The 27,367-nt window shown below is 38.0% G+C and overlaps 1 protein-coding gene and 1 pseudogene across 5 annotated transcripts in view; one reads left to right on the top strand and one right to left on the bottom strand.

Moving 5' to 3' along the window:
* Nucleotides 1-27,367, bottom strand: part of FER (FER tyrosine kinase) — a 503,761-nt gene that overhangs the window by 162,193 nt on the left and 314,201 nt on the right. The gene's annotated exons all lie outside the window — the stretch shown is intronic.
* Nucleotides 25,681-26,608, top strand: LOC136334046 (large ribosomal subunit protein uL18 pseudogene; annotated as a pseudogene).

The raw sequence follows: 27,367 nt of genomic DNA, 5'->3' as shown, positions 1-27,367 counted from the left end.
GTGCTCAAGCTGGCGACATCGGGGTCTCAAACTTGGGTCCTCTGCATCCCAGTCCAATGCTCTGTCCACTGCACCACTGCCTGGTCAGGCTCAGGGTGAGTTTCTTAACGATGGTCTGCAACTGGCCTAACAGGCAAGGGGGACATGATTGGCACACGAAGAGTTTCTCCTTTAAGTTCTGCTAAAACCAAGATGAGTCTTACACATCTTGGTGGATCAAATGTGTGCACATTAGGGCCCTTGAAGAGGGTGTGTGTCAGATGCCTCAGAGCCTTTGTGCTGTCCCTCTGCTTTTACATAAGGGCTTTCTGCAAGTATGTTCATTGAGTTTGGTGACTCTTTCAAATGTCTAAAACTGGGAAAATTTTTATAGTAGTTTGTTACTTTGGTGGATATTAAAAGGACCCCTGAATTTATGATTTAAATAGTAATGGCTAATGAGTTACTTAAGAGAAAGATGAAGGGTGTTATAATCAGGGTGGAGTACAGGGGACTATCAGAGGGATGGGGGCCTGGGACCCATATGGCCAGAATGGCTGCTACCTCGTGGTCACGCCTGGTCTGAGGTAACAAAAGTGACCTTTCCTCCAATAGGCAGAAAAGCACATTAGTAGATACAGGGTCAGGGGAGATAACTACATTTATAACAAAAAAGAACCCAAAATCTAAAATTGAGGGAAAGTCTGTTAAGAATAAGGCTGCTCTTTATCTAGTTTAGCAAAAATGAAGATAAAAGAGAAGCAGTCTAGAACCTCAGGATGAAGACTTGCAACTCATTCTGCAAGAGGGAGAGACAAAGCCCAAGGGGATTCAGTGGCCAACATGAAGCAAACAATGCTTGAAAACAGGAATGAATAGACTTGTCACCACTTTACTTAATGTTTCATCTACTTGCTAGTGATTTGTGACCATATAGGAATATTCACAAACCTATATTCAAAACTCTAAAGATTAAATTTGCCTATTTTTGAAACTATAGACTTGACTTAGACTCCTTATTCACGGATATTAATGTATCATTATTATGGTGAAAGAAATATATACTTCCCCCATTTATCAATTATCTCTCAAACTGAAAAAAAAAAACATTTGGAAACATCAAGTTATGTGGTTTAAAAAGGATTCCTCATTTTTAAAGGGAGAAAGAAGGGCAACTCCTAAAACTATGCATTCAGTGTTTCTTCAACTAATTCTAATAATTTTTAGAATAGCTTAAGAGCAGATTAAAATCAGTTGCAAAGGCAAGTATTTTCACTTTTCTGAAATCCAAACTTTTGAAAAGTACAGCTGAAAACACTTTTTTACACGTTCCCGGATACACTTGCTTTGTTGCATTTCAGCACTCCCACTAGATTGGCAGAAAAGACATCATCTCCATTATACAGCTGTAAAAACCAACACCTTGCAAAGGTAAACTCTTGTCCATCATCACAGAAGTACTAAATGACAGAGCTGGGATAAGAAACTTGATCTTTTGTCTCATTCTAGTTTCAACATATTCTGCTTAGCTTTTGCTGTGCTAAAGAGATCAAAGAACATTACATTTTAAAAAATTGAGTGCAAGCCCTGGGCGGATGGCTCAGTGGTAGTGTTGGCCCTGCGTGCAGGAGTCCCGGGTTTGATTCCCGGCCAGGGCACACAGGAGAAGCGCCCATCTGCTTCTCCACCCCTCCCCCTCTCCTTCCTCTCTGTCTCTCTCTTCCCCTCTCGCAGCCAAGGCTCCATTGGAGCAAAGTTGGCCCGGGTGCTGAGGATGGCTCTGTGGCCTCTGCCTCAAGTGCTAGAATGGCTCTGGTTGCAACAGAGCAACACCCCAGTTGGGCAGAGCATTGCCCCCTGGTGGGCATGCTGGGTGGATCCTGGTCGGGTGCATGTGGGAGTCTGACTGCCTCCCAGTTTCCAACTTCAGAAAAATACAAACAAAAAGAAATTGACTGCAATAATTTTCTGCATCTAAATTATATACATATCATGTCAGGTTATTGAAAAGATGGGTCAAAAAATAGAACATACATCTATAACCTGAATAAATACTATGCATTTTTTAAACTTTTTAAGGTTTCCAAAGTCCTTCAGTAACTGAAATTGGATTTCTGTCTATGTCTCCTCATATGTATGCTCAAATACTGACCATGCATTTTTTCTTAGATATTAATCTATGATATATGATACATGAGTGTTATGTTTCTAGAAAGCCAATTCATGCCAAATTGTAAAACTATCCTAAAGGTGAAAATTTTCATATATAAAAAGTCTCATTTAGGTCTATGACTGATATATCTAATATAAAGTAGATTCCAAAATGATGTTTTCACTGAATTATAGAATTCAAAGGTCAATGAAGCAAGATTTGAATCACCTTGAGCTGAGAACATATGGGTTTGCAGTAACTCAAACTGGAGATACGGGAATTCTGCCGAAAGCACACTTTGCATCTTCAGTAACACAACTCCTCCCAGCCATCTCTATGGCAATAAGATTGATTCTCTTCCCAGACTTCATTTTATTCCCTAATTACATTATACATATTAGTCCAAGTCCCAATCTAGAAGTGTCTATTGAGAGTGTAGGTCATTTACTTATATGGGTAGTTTTAAGTACAATTTTAAAATGTGGTTGTCATGGCAACGTTTCCCACTCAAAACTTTAGGATGGGTCAAGTTTATTTGTATTCTGTTCCTGAAAATCTTGTGGCCTTCTTAACTGGATTAGAAAATTCTGCCAGCCCTGGCCAGTTGGCTCAGTGGTAGAGCAGCAGCCCAGCGTGTGGATGTCCCAGTTTGACTCCCAGTCAGGGCACAAAGGAGAAGTGCCCATCTGCTTCTCCACCCTTCCCCCTCTTGCCTCTCTCTCTCTCTTCTCCTCCCCTCCTGCAGCCATGGATCAACTAGAGCAAGTTGGCCCTGGGCACTGAGGATGGCTTCATGACCTCCATCTAATGTGCTAATGGGTGGCTCCAGTTGCCACAGAGCAGGGCCTGAGATGGGTACAGGCCTAGTGGGCTTGTCAGGTGGATCCACGTCGAGGCACATGCAGGAGTCTGTCTCTTCATCCCCTCCTCTCACTAATCAAAAAATAAAAATAAAGAGAGAGAGAGAGAGAGAGAAAGAAAGAAAGAAAATACTGCAGAGGCCCTGGCCAGTTGGCACAGTGGACAGACTGTCGACCCTGTGTGCGGATGTCCTGGGTTCAATCTCTGGTCAGGGCACACATGAGAAACAAACCTCTGCCTCCCTTTCCCCTTTCTCTCTCTTCCCCTCTCATAGTCAATGGCTCAACTGGTTCAAATGTTGGCCCAGGGTTTGGTAGGTTCGAGCTTAGACCCCAGATGGGGGTTGCCGGGTGGATCCCAGTCAGGGCGCATGCAGGAGTCTATCTCCTCTCCTCTCACTTGAAAAAAAAAATAGGAAAAAATTTGTTTAAATTTCAAAGGTAATAACAGTGTACCTACTTAAAAAGCAACTGGCAATTCTATTTTAAAGCTAAACATTGAGAAAAAAATGTAAAGATATAAAATCAATAGAGGGTCTTTTTGTAAGTGTTAATTGTTAAAATGATAAGGGGTTTTCAGGGTCCTAGCTCTGGGCTGTACCAGCAGCAACCTTCAACCTTACCACAGTCTTAGACATACTTTAACCCTTTGAATACTTATCTATGCTAGGTATACTTCTCTTGAGAGCAATCACTTTAGCCCAATCTTGCAGTTGAATGTACTCCTCTGACTCTACTATCATAAAAGCACCAAAGAAATCTGGATTGGAAAGGACTGCAGCCCAAACCACCTGCCTTCACAGTTATCATCCATCTACCCACTGATGAAGTCACCCCCTCATTCAACAAACCTCTGCTGAACGCCGCTACTCACAGCAGATGATGCTGATGACCTCATGTAACTGAAACATCACTAAAACAACCAGTGATGGAAAACAATCTACTTTATTAACTAAGCCAATTTAATTTTAGTTGTTTTACTTACAAGGCTTTTTATTATGTGGGATGGGGCAAAAGTAGGTTTACAGTTGTGAGTACATGAAACAGTTTATTCTTGTATACTTATTAATTACTGTATTATTTCCTATATGAACAACTGTAAACCTACTTTGCCCCACTCTGTATTCAACTTCTATTGATTGGTTCTAGCACTGGGAACACAAAGGATGTGTCTGTCTTGTTAGTCTACTCTTTAAAGCATATTATATGTTTGAAGACAAAAGTCACATCTCCTTAAGACCGGATTTTCCAATATTAAACATGTAGAGTTCCTTCTAACAATTTTCATGTGAAGTAATTTCTAAACATTTTGAAACTATATGAAGTGTGCTTCAAATATCTGTGTGCAGATATATGATTAAATGATAACAAATACAATATATTGTGATGCACATAGCTTTCTGATGTGTATGTACATTCTACCCCACCTTCCTGCTTATATGTTATGTTCATAAATAAAGTAATGTTATTACAATCTTCAACCTTTTCCCATTATTTAGTAAAATAAATATGTTTTACTAATATCTTAGCCCAGCATATTCCTTGAATCACTAATTATGATACTGGAAATAGAATACCTTTTGTTTCCAAATGTAACAATTCACTTGAAAATTATTACTAGGGAAATAGTAAATTTCTAAAAAGAAAAATATAACAGGATTTTGAGTGTTTTTTTTTGTATTTGTATTTGTTGAGAGCAATCTTTGTGATAAATCTTAGTTGTATGATAAGTAGATGATGCAAATATAGTGGAGCTAACGTTAACTCGATTTTTGTTTTAACTTTATTTATTTATTTATTTATTTATTTATATTTTTCTGAAGCTGGAAACCGGGAAAGACAGTCCGACAGACTCCCGCATGCGCCTGACCAGGGTCCACCCGGCACGCCCACCAGGGGGCGATGCTCTGCCCCTCCGGGGCGTCACTCTGTTGCTACCAGAGCCACTCCAGAGCCTGGGGCAGAGGCCAAGGAGCCATCCCCAGCGTCCGGGGCCATCTTTGCTCCAATGGAGCCTCGGCTGCGGGAGGGGAAGAGAGAGACAGAGAGGAAGGAGAGGGGGAGGGGTGGAGAAGCAGATGGGCGCTTCTCCTGTGTGCCCTGGCTGGGGATCGAACCCGGGATTTCTGCACGCCAGGCCAACGCTCTACCACTGAGCCAACCGGCCAGGGCCGATTTTTGTTTAACTTTAAATAACAAACCTTAAGTAATGAAGAGAGTTATTGGTCAAAATTGTAGGTCAAACATAAAATTTGCAACATAACAATCAATACAACCATAATTCAGTAAATGATCAACTAAGTCTTTTAAATTTTTAAACATTAATTCAAAATGATAAAAAAAATAAACCACAATAAATTTTCATAAAAATTTAACATAACTTTAGAAACTTAGAACTGACAATAAGTAGGAATTGCATAATTATTACTTTAATGATATGTGCTTTAATGTTGCATTTAAAATGTCAATAAATCAGTGCATTAGAAGCCAATATAAGAGACCAGAATATAAGAAATAAAAGTGTAAAAGTAATTTTAAATAGGTTACTTCGTGCCTGTATATTTTAGAGTCACTTGCACTTTTGCAGCATCAAGTATTTGTATCCATGGGATGAGGGGGAGGGGATAAGGGAATGGGGTTGGGAGCAGGGTATAAAAAGGAACAAATATAAGGTGATGGAGGATGATTTGACTTTGGGTGATGGGTATACAACATAATCAACAGTTCAAATGATGTAGAGATGTTTGACTGAAATCTATGTACTCTTGTTGATCAATGTCACCCTGTTAAATTTAATTTCTAAATTAAAAAATATATATATTTGTACCCATATTCCTCTGACCCCGGAGGGCAAAAATGTTGCTCCACTGAATAAGTTAAGATGATCCTAGTACTGGGTTTTAATATTTCATGAACTACCCATTTTTCATACCTTTCAAGAGAAGGTGACCAAACAACTATGACTAAAATGATTATGCCATGATCTAAGACAGTATTAATAAAAATGCCAAGGGACAAATTGCAGAGATGTTTATGAGACAGAATTAGGCACTTCCATGGGAAGATGTAGGCTGGATATAAAGATTTTGGTGGCCACATGAGCTCAAGAAATCACAATGCACCTTTTATGGCCCATCTAAGTAAATAATATTAGTCTTACTGATTTGTGAGTAGACTGAGAATTGGAAGGAATGGATAAATTTGTCACATTGCCCTCCTGGGGAGCTGGTTGGGACTACAGAGTCTTTTTATAATTAGTTGGGGATGTGAAGGTGCTCTGCCATGTCTCAGTTTGGGCTCTCACAGCAGCACACCCTGGGAGGTCCCCAGCATCTGAGCACAGCACTGACAGCACCTGCTGCACCTCCCTTATCAGGCGTGCGTCTGATCTTCCCAAAGACTGAGCCGTAAGGATCCCTCTTCTCCAGAACTTCCTGTACCTCCTGTCCCTTCCAAATCCTCTCTTTCCAGAGTACAAATCTGTCTGACATTGCCTCTTTCTATCTTTACTCCCCTCATATACAGATTTGTAAACAGAGTCTAAACTCACTAAATGCAGAAAGATATTTGTTTTAAATTTCAAAGGTTAACACCAGTTATGTCTATTTTAATAAAGATAAGTAGCAATAGGCAATTCTAATTTAACTATTAGGAAAGCTAAACAATAACCAGGTGGTGTAGGTAAGCTAAACAAATATTTAGAAGTTCTTTGGTTTTTTTATCTTGATATTTAATGTGAATATTGCTTTTACTGACCTCATCCTGAACCTCTTATGTAATATTTTGTAGTATACACTTGTGCTTCTACTACCTCTAGTTATGAGATTTATAACATAATATGAACCTGGGATTTGTCTTCATGACCAAGAAAGGCAGTGTTTCATCGCTTGGAAGAAGCAAGATCTCCAATGTGCTCTAGTAGTAATATCCATACTCACTATTAACTAGCATAAAATGTCTTCCAATTTTTTCCAATAAATCCATCAGACTACACTTGATATCTATTTCTAAATAGATGATTGAAGGTCATACCATGTGTGAAATAAAAATAACAATGAAAAGTTATGCTAAAACATTTTCAATCTCTCATAAAAAATCTTCTAAAAGTATTACTAGAAAAACAAAACCACTGAATTTAAATACTCAGGACACTTAAAAGTTGCCTATAAATAAAGTGGAATTTGCCAAATATTGTCATTAGTATAGTATCTTGAGACCAAATTTTATACCTGCTAAAGTGATGTCTTTATAAAACATACTTTCAAAAAAAGTGCTAATTATATAAAAATTATAAATTATTTATACTCAAAATCAGTTGTAAGAAATTAATTAAATTAGCCAGGATTATTTTTCATGTTTTACACACAAATTTCAAAGTAGAGAAATTAGAGGGTCTCTTAGCAGTTCATCCAGCTGTAGCACCATGTTCCAGAGCAGAATTCCATGAAAATTCTATTTGCTAATTCAATTTTTGTTTCTTATTTCTCAGAAAAAACGTCTGGCTTTCAGAAATTAACTAGTAAATATGGACAAAAGTTAGAAGGAGATATTTAAACAAAGACGCAATATTGATAAAATGCTTCACAAAAACGAATAAAGGGAAACAATTTTCTGAAACACAATTAAGGTTAAAATTCATAACTAAGCAATCAGGTAGTTCCAAATTAGTCCTTATATTAAATTTTTACATATAAATCTTCCTTACAATTAATCATAACAAATATTATCATAGAGAAAGCATATTTAACTCACAAAAATTGGCATAATAGAACCTTGAACCTTTATTCAATATAGTGATTATAACCTTATAATTTTAAACTCCATCCATTCTAGCCCCAGAATTGTAAATAAAATTAACTGACTTGAGATTTGTCTTTTTTTTTTCTTTTCAAGGAGAAGGCGAAGAAGAAATAGCAAAGAGTAAAGATTAGATATGTACACTGGAGATACCGTTCATACCTAGCTTGCTTCTACCATATTAAAAAGACAATAAAATGTAACTATATTGTTTTGGAAGGAGGCAAGACTCCTGAAGAGAACAGTCAGGAGATCTGGTCTAGTTCCCTTAATATACATGAATGGGCCCTCTACAGTCCAAGAGACTATTAGGAATAATTATTCCCGGACTCTCTTCGAGACAGACAATACAAACAACATGAAATATACCAGGCTATGCCAACTGACTGAAGGAAAGCCAAAGCAATGACATAGCATGCTGAGCCAAGAGTGGAAGCTGAGAGACAGCTCAGAGCCTGGCTCCAAACACATCTTACTGTATGCATTTACGTATTGAATAGTGCTAGAAATTCAAAGATAAGGTAGGCATTGTCCCTACTCTCAAGGGCTCTGATATAAGCCTCTGAAGAGTAAAGACACTGCGGAAGAAGTATGAATAGTCCAGAGCTGGAACACTGAGGTACATATGGTCAATATTATGAAGATGGTTAAAAATAACTTCACAGAAAAGACGGAAAAACTTCCCAAATCTCTCAGAATAACTTTTCCTTAACCGCTTACAAGCTACTAAACTAAGAAAACCATTAAGTTCTTGCTCTAGGTGCTCAAAAGTCACATGTAGTATATTTGAAAAGATAACAGCACTATGTCGAGTCCTTGAAAGGAGAAGATAATGGTTAAGTGGAAGCTGTTTGGGGTGGAAAATTGAGGCACAGGGATATGTGTACCTGCGCAGAGGAAAGGTCAGGCATTGGCAGGAATACCCATGTCTCTTTCACCTATTGTTGGTGACTGTCATCATTCCACCAATGACAGCCTTCTTCTCCCAACCTTACCTTGAACTATCTATTTCATTCACAACAATCTTTTTCTAGTTTACTATGCAGCTGTCTCTGCAACAGACCATTGTAGCTAGCACTGCTTTTTAACTTAATGCTACAACTACACTTGAAAGACGAGCTGAAAGGCTAGAAAAAAATATAGTCTTGCAATTTGTAAGATAGAAATCTCAAGACATAAGGGCATGTTCCATTAGATTCTTGTTAAATGGTGGTTATGACCCACACACTGGATACATTATACATAAATTTAAGTATTCAAACATCATTTCTAGGATTAGAGAATCAATCCTAGTGAAATCCTAATGAAAACTAAATGCACTTTCTGAACAAACCCTAAAGAGCTCAAAATGCCGAGTATTCATTCAATCTTAAAACCAGGGGTTGTTAAAACTCCTTTTTATGTATAACCTATTAATTTTTTTAACATGTGAGCACTTGTTCCACTGTACTAATGTACGATATATATTATATAGTGTCCTCAAGAAGAGAAATTAAAGTGATGTAGTCACGGGACAAACTGGTATAAACACAATTCTCTGTTTCATTCTACTAAGTTTACCTATAAACCCTGGAAATAACGCCAGGGAAATCAAAGAACTCAGAAAGGTGGTAAGAAGAAGGTAAACTGCTTTGGGATCCCAGGAACAGGGGAACAACAGAAGCAGAAAGTCTTATGTCCCCACCCAACAACAGAAGGAGGCTTGATTCTCAACCTAGCTAGAGAAGGCCACCCAGGTAAGTCCCTTTGTCTCCTGAATCAAAAGGTAGTCCTCACCAACACACCGTACAGGGGGATGGCCTGGCAGCCCACCTAACAGCAGGCAGCCAGGCAAAGTGCTCTCCTTCCTACTGAAGCTGAGACACCCCTCCCGCCTCCCTGCCATAAAACAGTGAGGTGGTCAACAAGCACCAGCAAGAGGGACCCCAGTACAGCAAGCCACCAAGCTAGCAAGCCTCTGTCCCTGTGGGCCTGATACCTCCCTCACCAGCTGAGAAATACAAAGGTAGATTGGCCCCCCAGCAAGGGAAACACTCCCACTACTACCGGCAAAAAAATGAAACTAGACCACCAACTTACACCATTCACAAAAATAAACTCAAAATGGATAAAAGAATTAAATGTAAGTTGTGAAACCATAAGAATCTTAGAAGAAAACATAAACAGTAAGCTCTCCGACATGTCTCGCAGCAAAATATTTGCCAATTTATCTCCACAGGCAAGGGAAATAAAGGACAGGATAAACAAATGGGACTATATCAAACTAAAAAGCTTTTGCACAGCTAAAGACAATATGAACAAAATAAAAAGACAAACCACACAATGGGAGAACATATTCAACAATACATCTGATAAGGGGTTAATAACCAAAATTTATAAAGAACTTGTAAAACTCAACACCAGGAAGATAAACAATCCAATCAAAAAATGGACAAAATAAATGAATAGACACTTCTCCCAAGAGGACATACAGATGGCCAATAGGCAGATAAAAGAATGTTCAACATCACTAATCACTAGAGAAATACAAATTAAAACCACAATGAGATACCACTTCACACCACTCAGAATGGCGCTCATCAACAAAACAACACAGAATAAGTGCGGGCGAGAATGTGGAGAAAAGGGAACCCTCCTGCACTGCTGGTGGGAATGCAGACTGGTGCAGCCACTGTGGAAAACAGTATGGAGATTCCTCAAAAAATTAAAAATCAAACTGCCTTTTGACCCAGCCATCCCACTTTTAGGAATATATCCTGAGTACAAAATCACTGATTCAAAAGAAGAAATGCACCCCCATGTTTATTGCAGCATTGTTTATAATAGCCATGATCTGGAAACAGCCCAAGTGTCCGTCAGTGGACGAGTGGATTAAAAAGTTGTGGTACATATACACAATAGAATACTACACAGCCATAAAAAAGAAGGAAATCTTACCTTCTGCGACAACATGGATGGACCTGGAAACTATTATGCTAAGTGAAATAAGCCAGGCAGAGAAAGAAAAATATCATATGACCTCACTCATTTGATGAATCTAATGAACAATGTGAACAGAGGAACAAAATAGAGGCAGAGGTGGGATCAAAGGGACCAGAGGGAAAGGGGACAGAGGGAAAGGGGATGAGAGGATGGGAACAGAGAAGGAAAACAGATTGGTGAAATTATAGACACATAACACAGTGTTATAGAGAGCAGGACAGCAAATCCTGGAGGGAAGCAAGGAGGGCGTTGGGGGGAGGGGGGCAAGGGGGATGTTGAGGGGAACATGGGGGAGGGGGGATGTATTCGGTGGGACACTTGAATCTATGTAAACACAATAAATTAAAATCAATAATAATAATTTAAAAAAGCAGCCTGGCTTGGGAAGCCTTTTTGTCTCCAGAGCAGAAAAACTTTCATTTCCTACCCAGACTCAGGGAGCAGGAGACACTGACAGAGAGAATCCCACAACAAACACCCCATCCAGGAAGTACTCGCTATTCCCTAAAGGCAGAGGAATTCGGCTAACCAAACCCCAATAGCCCATGTGCCAGAGACTCCCCTCCACTACAGTGAAGTACCTGGCAGTCCGACCAGACGAGAATCTCTCCATCCCCATAAAGCACTAAAGGAGCCAGTGGGAACCAGATACACCAGAAAACCAAAATAATAGCACAAAGTTTTTAAAAATTAAACTGTCACGTCACTGAAACCACAGCCCACACAAGTAGTCTAGGACCAGCATGCTAAACCTAAACAAGGTAACTGCCTGCAAAAAGAAAAGATTTAAATAAAACCAAAAGTCTCCTAACAAAACAGATAAAATGTCCAGGGTACAATAAAAAGTCATCCATCACACCAATATCCAAGAGCACAAACTAAATGAGAAAGGACAGTCAATTGAGATAAATGAGATGTTGAAATGATCTGACAAGTACTTTAAAGCAGGCACAGAAATGCTTCCACAATCAAATTCTTTTGAAACAAATGAAAACAAAGATTATCTCAAAAATAGAAACAGAAGTTATAAGAGAAAAGCAAGTAGAAAATATAGAACTTAGAAGTAAAAACCTCACTGAATGGACTCAACAGTAAAGTGAAGATAACAGAGGACAGAATCACTGAACTCAAGGACAAATCAACAGCATTTACCAAATTTAAACAACAAAGAGAAAATGGGTTGGGGGGAAAATTAACCGCAGGGACCTGTGGGACAATAACAAAAGATCCAATGTTTGTATCATCACAGTCCCAGAAGAAGAGGTGAAAGAGTGATGCTGAAAGACTCTTTATAGCCCTGGCCAGATATCTTGGTTGATTAGAGCATCATCCCAAGGCTCAGAGGTTGCCAGTTCAATTCCTGGTGAGAGCACATATAGGAACAGCATCTCTCTCTCTCTCCCTTCCTTTGTTACTAAAATCAATAAATTTTTTTAATTAAAAAAAAAAAAGACTCCTTACAGAAACGGCTAAAAACTTTCCAAATTTGGTGAAAGACACAAACATACAAATTCAATAAACTGGCAGAACATGACATAGGATAAATCCAAAATCCAAGCTAAAACTTATCAAAGTTAACCTGAAAATTAAAGCCGAAGTCTTGAAGGCAGCCAGAGACAAATGAGACAGAACACTGAGTGAAATGACATAGTTTCTCCTTTGAAACTATACAGTTCAGGAGAAAGTTGCACAATATTTTTAAATATTAAAGTGTCAACTGCATGTGGCAAAAATACTTTAGAAATGTAGGGAAAATAATGACATTCTCACTTGAAGGAAATCTAAATCGATGTGGTTAAAAATAAATCTAAAAAGAGTTCTAGCCTGACCAGGTGGTAGTGCAGTAGATAGAGCATCGGACTGGAATGCGAAGGACCCAGGATCAAGACCCTGAGGTCACCAGCTTGAGCGCGGGCTCATCTGATTTGAGCAAAGCTCACCAGCTTGGACCCAAGGTTGCTGGCTCGAGCAAGGGGTTACTCTGTCTGCTGAAGGCCCACGGTCAAGGCACATATGAGAAAGCAATCAATGAACAACTAAGGTGTCGCAATGCGCAACAAAAAACTGATGATTGATGCTTCTCATCTCTCTCCATTCCTGCCTGTCTGTCCCTGTCTATCCCTCTCTCTGACTCTCTCTCTCTCTGTCTCTGTAAAATAAATAAATAAATATAAATAAAAAATAAAAAGTTCTAATATTTTCTTCCTACAGTTCAGTAAGTTGTTTTATGTATCCTAGATACTCTAAAGGGGCTGACATCAGAGACAGCAGAAGGTTCATTAGGCTAGGAGAGATATAATATAAGTGGTCGGTGGCAGTGGTCCTCAACCATTTTTGGGCCACGGACCGGTTTAATGTCAGAAAATATTTTCACAGACTAGCCTTTAGGGTGGGACGGATAAATGTATCACGTGACCAAGACAAGCGACAAGAGTGAGTCTTAGACGGATGTAACAGAGGAAATCTGGTCATTTTTTAAAAATAAAACATCATTCAGACTTAAATATAAATAAAACAAAAATAATGTAAGTTATTTATTTATTCTTTCTTTGCGGACCGGTACCAAATGGCCCACGGACCGGTACCGATCCGCGGCCAAGGGGTTGGGTCCACTGGTCTGTGGGATAATTCCACCTTGAATAACATTCACAGTAACTCTGTGTGAGGAAAGGGTTAACAAAGCAGGTCTGTTTCTGCTTATTGTCAGAGTTATGATGATAAGCTTTAGTCAAATGAAAAAGCTACTGGAATGCCCAAAAGTTACTGACTAATGGCTCTCCATCTGCCTGAAGTGGTGAGTCAAGATGAACATGTCAGCATGTTTAGATGTGAAAAGTGGTGCTGTGCCCCGGGTGTCTGGTTTGGGAGCTTTACCATGTGGCAGTATGTGATCAGCAGCCTATGAGAACTCTAGACGCCAAGACTCAAATATAATTCCCTGAGCAATGACATACCACAAACGTGTCTGCAGTTTGTAGGTGGAAAAGATATGCTCATTCACGAATACCTGCATGGGGAGCTTGTGTTGGACCTCTCCTTTGCTGCTCCTGCTGTTCTTGCCAATATCCTAGTCTGGAATAAATCTTAGCCTTAATTATAACTTTATATTAAGTTTATATGAGTCAGTCAAGTGAATCAGTGAACTAGTGGGTGACAGTGAGGCCATCAAGACACTCCGAGGGTTTCTGGTTCTGAGAGATAGGTTATTCAGGCAGCAAATGGCACAATGAGTGTTTGAACTCACGTCTTTCTGGCTCTGAAGACTGTCCTTTCTAATTACACTGCCACTCAAAAAAGAATAATTTAAAGTGACACATAGGACTCTTTCAGGTCAGAGATTGACTATTATGTCAGTTTTAATTAATTGAAACATAATGGGTTGCAACATTCTATTTCATGTTCTAGTTCTAAAGAAGATTTCTGACTTCTTAAAAGTTTATATTTTGCTTTGTATTGTTTATATTTTTATACTTTGTTTTCAGTAAATGATTGCTAAGTTAATCAATTATAGATTGTACTTCATTCACTGGATTTACTAGATTATAATCTAATTTAAAGCTTTTGCACAATCCTTTTGGTCAAAAAATAAAACAATATATTTTTCAAGTTGTAATCAATTACAATGGTTTTATATACCTGGCAGAATATGAAGTTTACTTTATGTAATCCATAATCTAAAAATATGACTCATACTTCAATCTTCTGACCACTTATTTCCGCTAGACAATATACAACAAATTTTCCCATAGTAATTCTTTACCAATTTTTTTTATAAAATTTAAAGACATCATTAAAAAGCAAGGAATCAACAAAATTAAATATTTGTTATAATAGTCTTCTCCACTTTCATGAAAACACTAAGTTCTTGTAAAACCATGGTTAGCCATGAATAGGTATAACAGTGGGCATGAACTATAAAAAATAATGGGAAACAAAACCTAATTACAGCTTTAAATGTTAAAGACCTAAATTTTAGACTGAGTTTGGTCTGACAAAAGTAGCTATTTTAAGTGAAGCTAACAAAATAGCAAATAGACATTTCTCCTTTGCTCACCTGGGGAAGACAACCTGCCACAGTCTGCCAGGCTGCGGGGGACTAATCACGCTTCTTGGTGCAATGCCACGGGGCACAGATGGCCATTATTTATTATGCCAGTCAATCCCTGCCACATCGCTCTGGGATGGCTGCACATTTCTTCCTAAAATTATCCCTTCAAAGGGCTTTACTCGGGTAGACGGACATCTTTGGAATTAGATCTCAAGCAGCTAAGTCATAGTGATTGGGCGTGTGATGTAAATAAACACTACACGTTCTTATTCAGTTTTTCAGAAAGAAAGTCAACCTAAGAAAATACTTCTAATATTGCTGCAAAACCATCTTATTCTATCCTTATAGATCTGCCCCATATTCAAAATTCAGATAAAATCCTCTAAAGAAGATGAGGTGTTTTAATGCAACATTTTCACTTTAATTTTGTTTTACTTTATTACTTCTGCCTTAAACAACTAAAGGACAACTCACTAATACAAACAATTTATATTCAAGAGCCAATGTAATGTAGGTCCAACTGAAGAATTTAGCTACCTGAAATAGTGTAAATATAAGCTTTATCCACACCATGGTCAAATGTACTGGAATAATCAACCAATGTAATAGAAAAAAAGGGCAAAAATTTCTCACCACAAAGAATTAACACCTAAAACAGATAAATTCTGATCTAATTGACAACATGACATTTCAGAGCCTTTATTTTGAAGCCATAAACCCAACACATAATCCTAAGAAGGAATAATTAACAAAATACCACAATACAGAACATAAAATGATTGTCAGGGACTGAGAAATAATTACTATGGCTACTTTTCCTTTATACACAGGTTTGCAGTCAGTTGGTTTCATTTCCTGCTTAGCCTGCCTAGCACATTCATGCCATTCAAAATCTCAGCCACACTGCACATTTAGAGTCCAGGGATTATTCAGAATTTGATCAGCTTTGTCCATTAAAGTTATTAGGATTACTTTAGAATAAAAATCCTGGTTGACAAGTATGCAAAGTAGTCTATCTGGCATTCATCTGACAAAGTTTTAGTAACTGAATACTTGTTTTAATGCTCTATAAATTAATTGCAAATAATCTGAAAGTTCTTTCCCTCAAAATGGGTCTCATTTAGGAAAGACATTATCACCTTAGAAAATATTTCATTATATTTGCAAACTAAAAAAAAAGAGGTTTCATATGTGTGTGGTAAACTTTTATTCTGTCTTTGTAGAGAAGATTTTAATTCATGTCTACTCAATTTCCCTTCTTAATGAAATTCTACTTCTATTAGTATACTATATTAACTGAAATAAAAGGCTTTATAACTCTATACATATATTAATATTTTCCAACTTATTTTCATTCATCTCAACTTTACAATGTCATTTTTCTTAACTAAAACTGTCAGTGCCAGCAGTGAAACACTCCAAAGGCAAAAGTGCAGCTGGTGTAAGTGAAAAGATGCTGATACAGACCCTTTCTAGGTTCTGAAACTGAGGAGAAATAAGGTTCAAGCCAGGAAAAATTTCCAGCTAGGAAAAATTCAGGTTCAATTTTGTCTATCAAATTCCTACAAGAAACATGTCATAGATTTATCCCTTTTGCTGATGGGATTCAGTTTAACAAACAGAATGTGAAAGGTAAAAGGGTTCATTAAAATGAAAGTAAAGTACAGATTTTGCTCTTACCAGTTTACTATCCGGTGAGACTAGGAGAAAGAAAGGACTAGAAAGTACCTTTCTCCCTAAAGAGCATAAAAAATGAGACTTGTAACTTTTTCCTTTTAGTCTTTGCATCTACCTTTGTTCCTAACACCACACACTGCTCATTAAGAACATGAGGTCTCTATTAAGTAGGTCTGGCTCTCTCACCAGTGGCTACCTGGAGAGGCAGAAACCTGTCTGTGAGTTAAGGTGGGTCAGGACCCTCCACCTAGGGGCCTCTCTCTGCTGTTTGTGGGGTGACAGCTTCATGGGGAAGAGGTATACAAGGAGTGACACTTGTCTTTTCCTCGAGGAGTATATGGTGGGGGCTGACCAGGTGGTGGTGCAGTGACCTGAGACACTGAGGACCCAGGTTCGAAACCTGAAGGTTGCTGGCTTGAGCATGGGCTCACCAGCTTTAGCATGAGATCATGACCCCATGGTCGCTGGCTTGAAGCCCAAGGTCACCAGCTTGAGCAAGGGGTCACTGGCTCAGCTGGAGTCCCATGGTCAAGGCACGTATGAGAAAGCAATCAATGAATAACTAAAGTGCTGCAATTACGAGCTGATGCTTCTCATCTCTCTCCCTTCCTGTCTGTCCCTGTTTCCTCCACCTGCTCTCTTAAAAAAAAGAAAGAAAGAAAAGGAATATACGGTGGAGTCATTCTGCTGGGCCAGTGAAAGTACCGTGGACCCTAACACTGAGTGGTACTGGGGACAACCCCATGAAATTCATCAGCACTGTCAATAACTCTGTAAGGAAACTAGAATCCACGGCACTGCGGTGTCGGCTTTGTGAGCTAGGGACTGGTTAGGGTGCAGGCTGTGGTGCCCAACTACTTGGGCTTTAAAATATGGCTGTGTAATTTTCACCAACTTTGCCTCTTTGAACCTTAGATCCTTATCTGCAAAATGAAGAGAAAATGAGTAACTACCATATAGAATGGACTAAATGAGACTCAGAAAATGCTCAGCATGGTGGCTAACATACAATAAGTGCTTACTGAACATCAGAGCCCTCCAACTCTTGAGGAGTAAAGAGTCTATTATCTCTTAGTCCCAACTACTGCAAACACCTGATCTTCCTTTGAAGTAAACCATGACCCTGCTCATCTACTCATTCAAGTATTTACTGACCATCTATGAAGTGGCAGGTATTGTCCTAGGCATTGGCTGGACAAAGGGAGAGAAGCAAAATCTCTTCTTAAGGAGAGAAAACCACTAAAAATAAGTTTGTGAATTATTTTTTTTTAAAAAGATACAAAACACAAACTATACTGAGATTGAGAATAAACGTGGAGGTAATTTAGAGAGATTAGCACTTAAACTGAGAATAAAATCAAGCAAGGATATCGGGAAAGAATGATCCAGACAGAAGGCACAGATGGAACAGATACTCTGAGACATTGGAAAAGTGTAGTATATTCAAGAAACACAGAGTCCACATTGATCCCCTGAGTTCTGGACCTGGATATATGATTATATGCTTGACATCTCTATTTGACTGTTTAATTATATCTCAAGCTATGTTCACAATAGAACTCTATTCGTTCCACCAAAAATGTGTCCCTCTCACAGTATACTCTGTTTCTCTAAGTGTAATTACTATCCACCCAGTTTCTCAAACCAAAAGTCTTAAGATCATTCTTGAGTCTTTTCTCTACCTCATCCCTGACATACAAGTCATCAGGAAATGGTGGATCAACTTCCAAAACATGACATCTATTTTCTATCTCTAATCTGATCACTCAAAACCAAGCAAACATATTTAACCCTAGACCACTGTAACATTCTTTTCAGATTTCTTGCTTCCATCCTCCCCTTATATAAGGTCTACCAAAAAGTTCTGTCCGTTTCTATAACAAGTTTCAACATGTAAGCACGTTTATTTGGCGCATGTGTGCCTCTCTATTTTTATCACTTAATGTATACATACTGACGTAGCAAATTAACTAAAACAAAGTTGATTCACGTTAGTCTTATGTGTGAAGCAATAGTGTACCCATAGCTACTGATAAAGTTCATTTACGCCACTGTATTGTATATGAATTTCAACAAGGAAGAAATGCTACAGAAGCATGTAGAAATTTATTGAAAGTGTTTGGTGAAGGTACAGTTTCTGATAGGACATGCAGAAGATGGTTCAAAAAATTCAAAACAGGTGATTTCGACCTTTCTGATAAGCCAAGTTCTGGGTGACCCTCTTTGATCGATGACGATGTTGTTAAGACCATGTTGGAGCAAGATCCTTTTCTGACAACATCGGAGATCACAGAAAGGCTTAATTCAACTCAGCAAACCATTTCGGACCATATTCGGAAGATAGGATTGGTGTGGAAATAGTCAAGATGGGTGCCACATGAATTAAGTCAGAAGAATTTGTATTTTGTTTTATTCCAAAAATGGACAGAACTTTCCAGTAGACCTTTTATATATTCTGAATGCATAAGGCAGTGGTTCTCAAACTTTTTGAAGTCAGAGTGCATTTAAAGCCCTACAAATAATTGTAGGTGCACTATATACAAATTTCTGAGAAATATGCTATAATAATTAAGTCAAATATTAAAGAAAAAATATAAAGTCTAAGTGTGCTTTTATGATAATTAAAATAAATACGACAAAATTAAATTTATTCTGACTTAAAAACATTTTTATGTTACTTTTTTGAGTTATGCTTTTTAGAATTCATAAAAAGAGGGGTTAAAATATTTAAAAATGACAAAAAAGTTATCTTTTATATATATAGATACATTCTTAGGAAGATTTAGTAAATTCAGCAGGTCCTGGCGCAAATGTATTAAGTTTTTTCATTCTTGTGTTTATGAGAAACATGAGCCTGATAGGTTCTAGCGATTTCTTCAATGTTTGGGCATATATTTGAAAGGCAAACTCTTATTTCCTCATCAATACATTGAAGAATTCCTCTCTTTATACTGGGGAATTCCTCTCTTTTTTGTGTGTTGAGTGCAGAAAACCCCCACCATACATATCATCTTAACTTTACACCAAACAAAGGACAGAAGAAACTTGCCTCCAGTCTTTACGGGGAACATGGGGGGTAGTGTAAACAATCCAGCACCACAGCTTAACAGCCTTTAGCAACCTAATCAGGTAAATGAGGTGGGGGATAAGGCAGACTGTCAGCTTACAGCCAATTCCCCACATCTCTGTCCCCCAAAAATCTAAACTCCAAAAACCCTGTTGATTTTTTGGTCCCCAACAGGCACATATTTCTCTGGAATTCCATAGGGCACACCTGGAAATCTTCTAGGGCACACCAGTGCACCCTGGCACACACTTTGAGAACCACTGGCATAAGGAGAGAATTGTAAGTGATTTAAAAAATATATAATTAAGGACCTGTCATTCCTTTTATTAAAATCCTTCAATAGTGCCACATTGGTCTTGGAATAAAATGCAAACCCCATTCCACTGTATGCTAGGGCATAATCTGGTTCCTACAGATCTAGTTCCTTACCTTATTTCAATACTCCTTTGAAGGGTTCTTTTCATTCTTTATACAGACTAAGTATTTGCTTATTGTTGATTTTGAACCTCTCTACATTTGTACTACATAGTCACTCTACCTAAAACTTAATTATCTCTAATTTCTTTCACAGGTGACCCATTTTCACGCACCAGGTCTTTGTCTCAAATTGTCTCTCCTCAAAACAGATACTGTTTTATCTGACCATTCCATCTAAAATGGAATTCAAAAGGTAGCACTTTATTTCTATATTATGTCATTAATTCTTATAAGGCCCAATATTCCATGTCTAAATATGTAAAAGTTATATATCAAGTCAACAAACTGTTAAATATAACATATTCTACCCCATTACATTAACAAATCTAACTCCCTAACAACCTAGAAAATCAAGTAGTCATTTCTCAAGAGTTTATTTATAGCACTTGAGAGTGGCAATAAATAAAAGTCTGCTCCAGGCCTTACACCCTAAACCTGCTCCCATTCCTCCCCACTCACAATTCCATCATATTCCTCAAGAAGCCCAGCACATAGGTGTCTGTAGACATCCCATCCTGCACATCCAAATTGTATCCATATACCCTACTAACAGCCACCTCTTAGCCACCTTTCAGATGGTCTACTCTTGAGAGGATGGGTAAAAGGTGTGGGTAGGCCATGGAAGTGGGCTCAGGGCTGCTGAGGCAGAGAATCTGAACTCCTAGAGACCTTAAAGGGGCAGGTATAAACTACTCATGGACAGACATTCCAAACTCCTCCACTGGGGCACAGTGCCAAAATGGAGCCACAGTGGGAGCTGTGTAAACTTCTTCTGGGCCTAAGGACATCATCACTTTACTTTTTTCCTTTTTAGAAACATCAACTTACAAGTATCTCTGAACTTTTTTGCTTACCTTTTTATATATCCTCCCCCTAAAGATGTAAGCTGCACACTTATAGAAGCTTTGTCTTGTAATGTCTGACACATTCATAGTTGTTATTGAATATTTATTGGATTATACTTCTTACAGTGACATAACATAAAAATAAAACATTTAGAAAAAAAGCACATATATGACAAGGTCATGTTTTGCAAATAAATATCTATCAAATCTAAGGAAACTAATCATTGCATTTCAATTAATCTTATTTCTATGAAACATAGTTTAGTAAACATTACCTACTTTATAAGATAAGATATATGTTGTTTATCCCAAAGCCTTAGTAATTTCATGTGAGTAAAAATTAAATTACTTGATAATTATTTAAATATATATTATGCATTTTGTATTAAGTTGTATCTCCTCAGAAATTTTATCTGGCTATAAATCTCATGTTTTCAAGATTGAAAGAAACATACAGAAATATTCCACAGCAGAGAATCTAATATGGTCAATGACATCACTCTTTATTCAGGTCAAAGAAACTTAAAAGGCCGACAGATAGTCCATATTTAACTTTTACAATGTTTCTGCACACCTGCTAAAAATCTGGTTGTTAATCAAAATGGTAATAGGATAGCACTGAGTATAATAAAAATCAAAGTCATTTGTCTCTCTGAATGCAATTATGAAATAAGTCTGAAATATTTTGGCATTTGTGATAACAGATATGCACAGTAACAGAACTAGAATTATTCTGCATACTATGTGAAAAAAACTCTTAAAATAATTTGAATTTGAAGGAGAATAAAGGTAAAATGGTTTCTCAATTCCTGATTAAGGTATAACAATAATATAATGGCCTTTATGCTTTGAGAGTAATAAAACTTCATTTAATTAAGAGTAATACCAAATCAGCAAAGATTATTTTAGCATATTCTGGCACCAAATTATGATTTTCTAAGACAGAGAGAAAATGTCTAAACTTGTCTAAGGCCATACCACCTTGAAAACTGCCCGATCTCATCTGATCTTGAAAGCTAAGCAGGGTTCACCCTGGTTAGTACTTAAATGGGAAATGTCAAAACTCTGAGCCAATTAATTCACCACAGTTGTCCAACAAGTAAGATAAACAAACAAAAGGAGTTAGTTCATCACTAAGAAGGCTCTTTGCCAAAGTGGCTGAAAGCCAACTTTAAGATTTATTTAGAATCTTCATGAAAGCAAGAATGTAGTTTCCACTTTTTGAATTCCTGGCTGCATAAACAAAGCCAGAAAACAGAGTGAGGAAACAAGTTCTAAGCCAAAAACTCACAAGGTGATATAATAGCTGGATAAAACATAATTAATCTTTCTCACACATCTAGTTCCTTACTTAGGAAAGATTTCCAGAAAGCTAACATTAGTAACACAAAAGCCCCTCCAAGTAATAAAAGAGAAAAAACTATCATCTAAATCTACGTAGTTATAAACTGATCACTTTCCTCCCTGCTCTCTAAAAATAGTTTGATGGAATATTGCTCTTTCATTATATAACTAAGAGCAAAAGAAAGTTGGCTTGTTTCTCTTTTAAGTTAGTCTTTGGAAGATGCGTGTGTGTGTGCGTGTGTGCGTGTGTGTGTGTGTGCATGTGTGTGTGTGTGTGTGTGTTTTATCTTATTTCTACAATTGTGGTAGAGAACCAAGATATGACCAAATTTATGCAATATTATATAAGACCATAAAGTAATGTGATTTTTTTACAGCACAATTTCGAAGCAAACTTATTTTACAAATACTGATCTTGGTCAAATCAAAGTTGGGAATTCATTTAAAAAACTGCTTTCAGAACTCAAGAACATTTCCAATCTCAGGTGATTATCAACCTATATAAGTAATTTAGTTTTCATAAAATCACTCATTAACAGTGAAATCTGGTAGATGTGGTAGGTGGTCAAACTTGGTGAAAAATTATTTGACTACAAAGAAATAAGACCCATTTATGTTAGTTGAAAAATTACTCTGAAGCCAATTCCAAAAGAAATAAATTTTTAAGTATTTTTAGAAAAATGTAGCATTGTTAAAATTATTTTTCATGGTTGTCTTAATAAAATGCTAGGTCATTATTATCAGTATTTTCTAGATTAGTTTCAGGTATACAACAATGACTAGATATTTGTATGCCTTATTAAGTGATCACTACGAAAAATCAAGTACCTATACATAGAGTACCATACACACTTACTACAACTCAGGCCTTAAATAGAGGGGGAAGGCCTTAAATTGAGAGAAAAGAACACCTAGAAAAGGGCATTCCCATATTTTTTTCTAATATATCTCCTCAGCCAAAGAAAATAAAAGAAAAAATAAGCAGATGGGACTATATCAAACTAAGAAGTTTTTGCACAATAAAGGAAACCATCAACAAAATGAAAAGACAACTCACTGAATGGAAGAATATATTTTGCCAGAGATATATCTGATAAAGGGTTAATATCCAAAATTTATAAAGAACTCATATAACTGAATGCTAAATATAAAACAATCCAATTAAAAATGGATAAAGGAAATGAATAGATATTTCTCAAAAGAGGACATACAGATGCCCAACAGACATAAGAAAAGATGCTCAATGTCACTATTCATAAGAGAAATGCAAATTAAAAGAAAATAAGATAGTATCTCATACCTGTCAGAATAGCTACCATTATTAAATCAACGAACAAAAAGTGCTGGTGAGGATGTGGAGAAAAGGGAACTCTCCTGCACTGCTGGTGGGAATGCAGACTGGTACAGCCTCTGTGGAAAACTGTGGAGGTTCCTTGAATAATTAAAAATGGAACTGCCTCATGCCCCAGCAATTCCTTTTCTGGAATATATCTGAAGAAACATGAAACACTAATTTGAAAGAATATATTCACCCCTAAGTTCACTGCAGCATTATTTACAATAGCCAAGATTAGGAAGCAACCAAGTGCCCACCGTAGATGAGTGGATAAAAAAGCTGTGGTACACAGACACAATGGAATGCTACTTGGCCATAAAAAAAAAAAGAAGGAAATCTTACCTTTTGCAACAGCATGGATGGACCTGGAGAGCATTATGCTAAGTGAAATAAGCCAGTCAGAGAAAAATAAATAATATGATTTCACTTATATGTGGAATCTAAAAACAAAATAGAAACAGACTCACAGATGCAAAAATCAGACTGACAGCTCTCAGAAGGGTGGGGTTTAGAGAAGTGGGTGAAAAAGGTGAAGAGATTAAGAAAAGTCATGAAACACAGACAACAGTATGGGGATTACAAGAGGAAAGGGGAGATAAAGGGTAAGGAAAGAGACGGCTTCAGATGATGCATACACAATACAAGATACAGGTCATGCATTACAGAATTGTATACTTGAAACCTATATGCTTTTATTAACAATGTCACTGCAATAAAATTCAATAAAATTCAGCTCACAGTGTGTTTATTTGTTCACTCATGGTGATCCTCGTACTGTATGTGGCCCAGTCCTCCAAGAGGAGTGAAAGAAATGCAAATACTCCCTTCCATTCAGGAACTCCCAAAGCCACAGAAGGTAGATGACAGATGTAATGTGACAAAGCAAAGAGGTGGCTTCATTTACAATAAAAACCCCCACCATATTTCTGCTTAAAAATATTGTTTTGGTCCTGGCCGGTTGGCTCAGTGGTAGAGCGTCGGCCTGGTGTGCGGGGGGGACCCGGGTTCGATTCCCGGCCAGGGCACATAGGAGAAGCACCCATCTGCTTCTCCACCCCCCTCCCCTCCTTCCTCTCTGTCTCTCTCTTCCCCTCCCTCAGCCAAGGCTCCATTGGAGCAAAGATGGCCCGGACGCTGGGGATGGCTCCTTGGCCTCTGCCCCAGACGCTAGAGTGGCTCTGGTCACGGCAGAGCGACGCCCCGGAGGGGCAGAGCATTGCCCCTGGTGGGCGTGCTGGGTGGATCCCGGTCGGACGCATGCGGGAGTCTGTCTGGCTGTCTCTCCCCGTTTCCAGCTTCAGAAAAATAAAAGAAACAAAACAAAACAAAACAAAACAAAACAGAAATATTGTTTTGCTTATGATCCCATTTCATTTTAAATTACCATATTATCATGTCTTGTTTTCCCCAAAACATGATGTGCTGATCCTGCCCTAGTGCTTCCTAGTTCTCTGTCCATGCTTATATTGTCCCCTGTCTCTGTGACTATAAGGACCTGTTCACTTTCCAGGCCCCTCTGGCTGACCGGGAGCTCCTTGAAGGCAGACTTATCTTAGTCATCACTACAGCACCAGCACCAGAGTTCATCAAGAAGCCATCACATAAAGGGTGTTTAGTTAAGTTTGCAAAAGTGAAGGGATGAATATATGCTCCCTTCAACTGTTGTTAAAAAAAGGAGAAGTCAAGAATCTGCCTCTCAAATACCTTAACCACTTTTAATTTCTCGAAAAGTCAATCTTTAAAGAAAAAGAAAAATTATTTGCTGCCAAGAACTGATATTTAAATTTTACGACAAAAGAAACTAATATACAGCACAGTCATAAGAAGCCTTAAATAGCAAAAACTTATAAATGGAAATGATGACACCCCTGTGATGACAGCAAAGGGGCTAGCAGATGTTGCTTTGATAAAAATGCTGAATTGCTGAGTGAGAACCAGTGAGCTTATAAAATCATGTATACATGATTTCATGTATACCCATACCATGTCTTCATAAGACTCAAGACCCACGTAGCTATCACACAAACACAAGAGCAACTTTTTCCTAGAACTAGATTAAGTCGGACATTATTTCTGTGGACACAAATATCATACCTCCACATTAACATCTACAGAGATGTTTAAAACAAAATGTTCTTTGAAGGTCTGTGGTAAGCCATGGAGCAGGTCTCTCTTCCGTAGAACAGGGTCTGTTAAAGTTGTCAAAAATAAGGCCTATTTCAAGACATACTAAGTGACATTTAGAAGATAACAAGAGGGTAAAACTGATTACCATGCCTGGAAACGCTAGGTAATCCAGGACATAAATAAGTACAACACAGCCAAATGCACGATGACAGTTTGTGTAACCGACAGAGCTAGTCAGGTTGCTTACACCCATCTAGAAGGAGATTAGAGTTTGTGCATCTTATGCTCATGAACCAGAAGTATGGTGTGAAGGCTGGCCTGACAAAGTATGCTGCAGCTCACAGTGCTGGCCTGCTTAGGCCTGCAGGCTGCTCAGCCGGTTTGGTGTGGACAAGATCTGTGAAGGCCAAGTGGAGCTGGCTGAAAATATAATACAATGTGGAAAGTACTGACGGTCAACCTGGTGCATTCCCTGCTATCTGGATGCAAGGCTTGCTGGTACTACACTGGAAATCAAGTTTTTGGGTCCCTGAAGGGAGCTGTGAAGGGAAACTTGTCCCTCAGTGTGCCAAACAATTTCCTGGTTATGATTTAGAAAGCAAGGAATTCAACGCAGAAGTACATCGGAAGCACATCATGGGTCAGATGTGGCAGATTATATGTGCTACCTACTAGAAGATGAAGATATTTATAAGAGACAACTCTCTTGTAGAACAAGCATAACTCCAGACATGGAGGAGATGCAATAAGAAAGCTCATGCTGCCGTACGAGACAATCCAGTCTATGAGAAATAACCTAAGGAAGAAGTTTAAAGATGACGCCGGACCATCCCAAAATGTCTCCTGCCCAGAAGAAAGACTAGGCAGCTCAGAACACAAGCTTCCTCAGAGCTCAGGAATGGACTGCTGAGAGCTAATCAATCAAACCACAATTTTTCTATGAAGATTGTTCAAAGAAACAAAACTTATTGACCAAGCAGAAGAAAGAAAGATAGAAAGATAGAGAGAGAGGTGGGGGGGGGGAGTGGGGGGGAGGGAGAGAGGGAGGAAGGAGATTACTTTAAAAACAAAGATAAAACTGAAGTCAGAAAACGCATTGAGACTCCATTATCACTACTCTAATGACAGGTGATTTCACTCCACCTGTTCAGCACTGTGAGAACCAGGGATTTCAGTATGCAAAGTGAGTGTTGGCTTCTGATGCCCTTGCTTTGTTGTTTTAAGTCTGTCAAATAAGACATACTGAGTTTCTCTTTATTTCATTATTCATCATATTCTCAGACTTTTCTAGCCATTTACCCTTATTGAATTTTTTTCCTTTTCCGTTTTGGCAAAAGAGTGGAAAACAAAGAAACAACTTCATACTTACGAGGAAATTATAGTTAGCGTTTATCTTCATCCACACTTCTATATTCACCCAATTTCCTATCAAGACAAACTTGTCTCTTGTTGAACAAACCTCTCCAATATCAAGTTCTAGGCACACTGCTGATGTAGTGTCATCACAAATAACACCACATAGCTGTCAAAGAAAGCAGCCTTTAGAAAGGCTTTCTGGAAATCATTTTATAAGAAAATGTGGTAAGGTACCAAAGAATTGAAAAAGTAATATTGATGTTTTAAAGTCAGGTTTCTTGTCCTTTCCTTTCTGTAGAGAGTGAAAGTAAAGGGATGTG

Source organism: Saccopteryx bilineata, chromosome 4, assembly GCF_036850765.1.
Source record: "Saccopteryx bilineata isolate mSacBil1 chromosome 4, mSacBil1_pri_phased_curated, whole genome shotgun sequence".
In the NCBI taxonomy this organism is placed as follows: domain Eukaryota; kingdom Metazoa; phylum Chordata; class Mammalia; order Chiroptera; family Emballonuridae; genus Saccopteryx; species Saccopteryx bilineata.
Note: the sequence above shows the minus strand (reverse complement) of the source record. Positions and strands in the feature narration are given on the sequence as shown.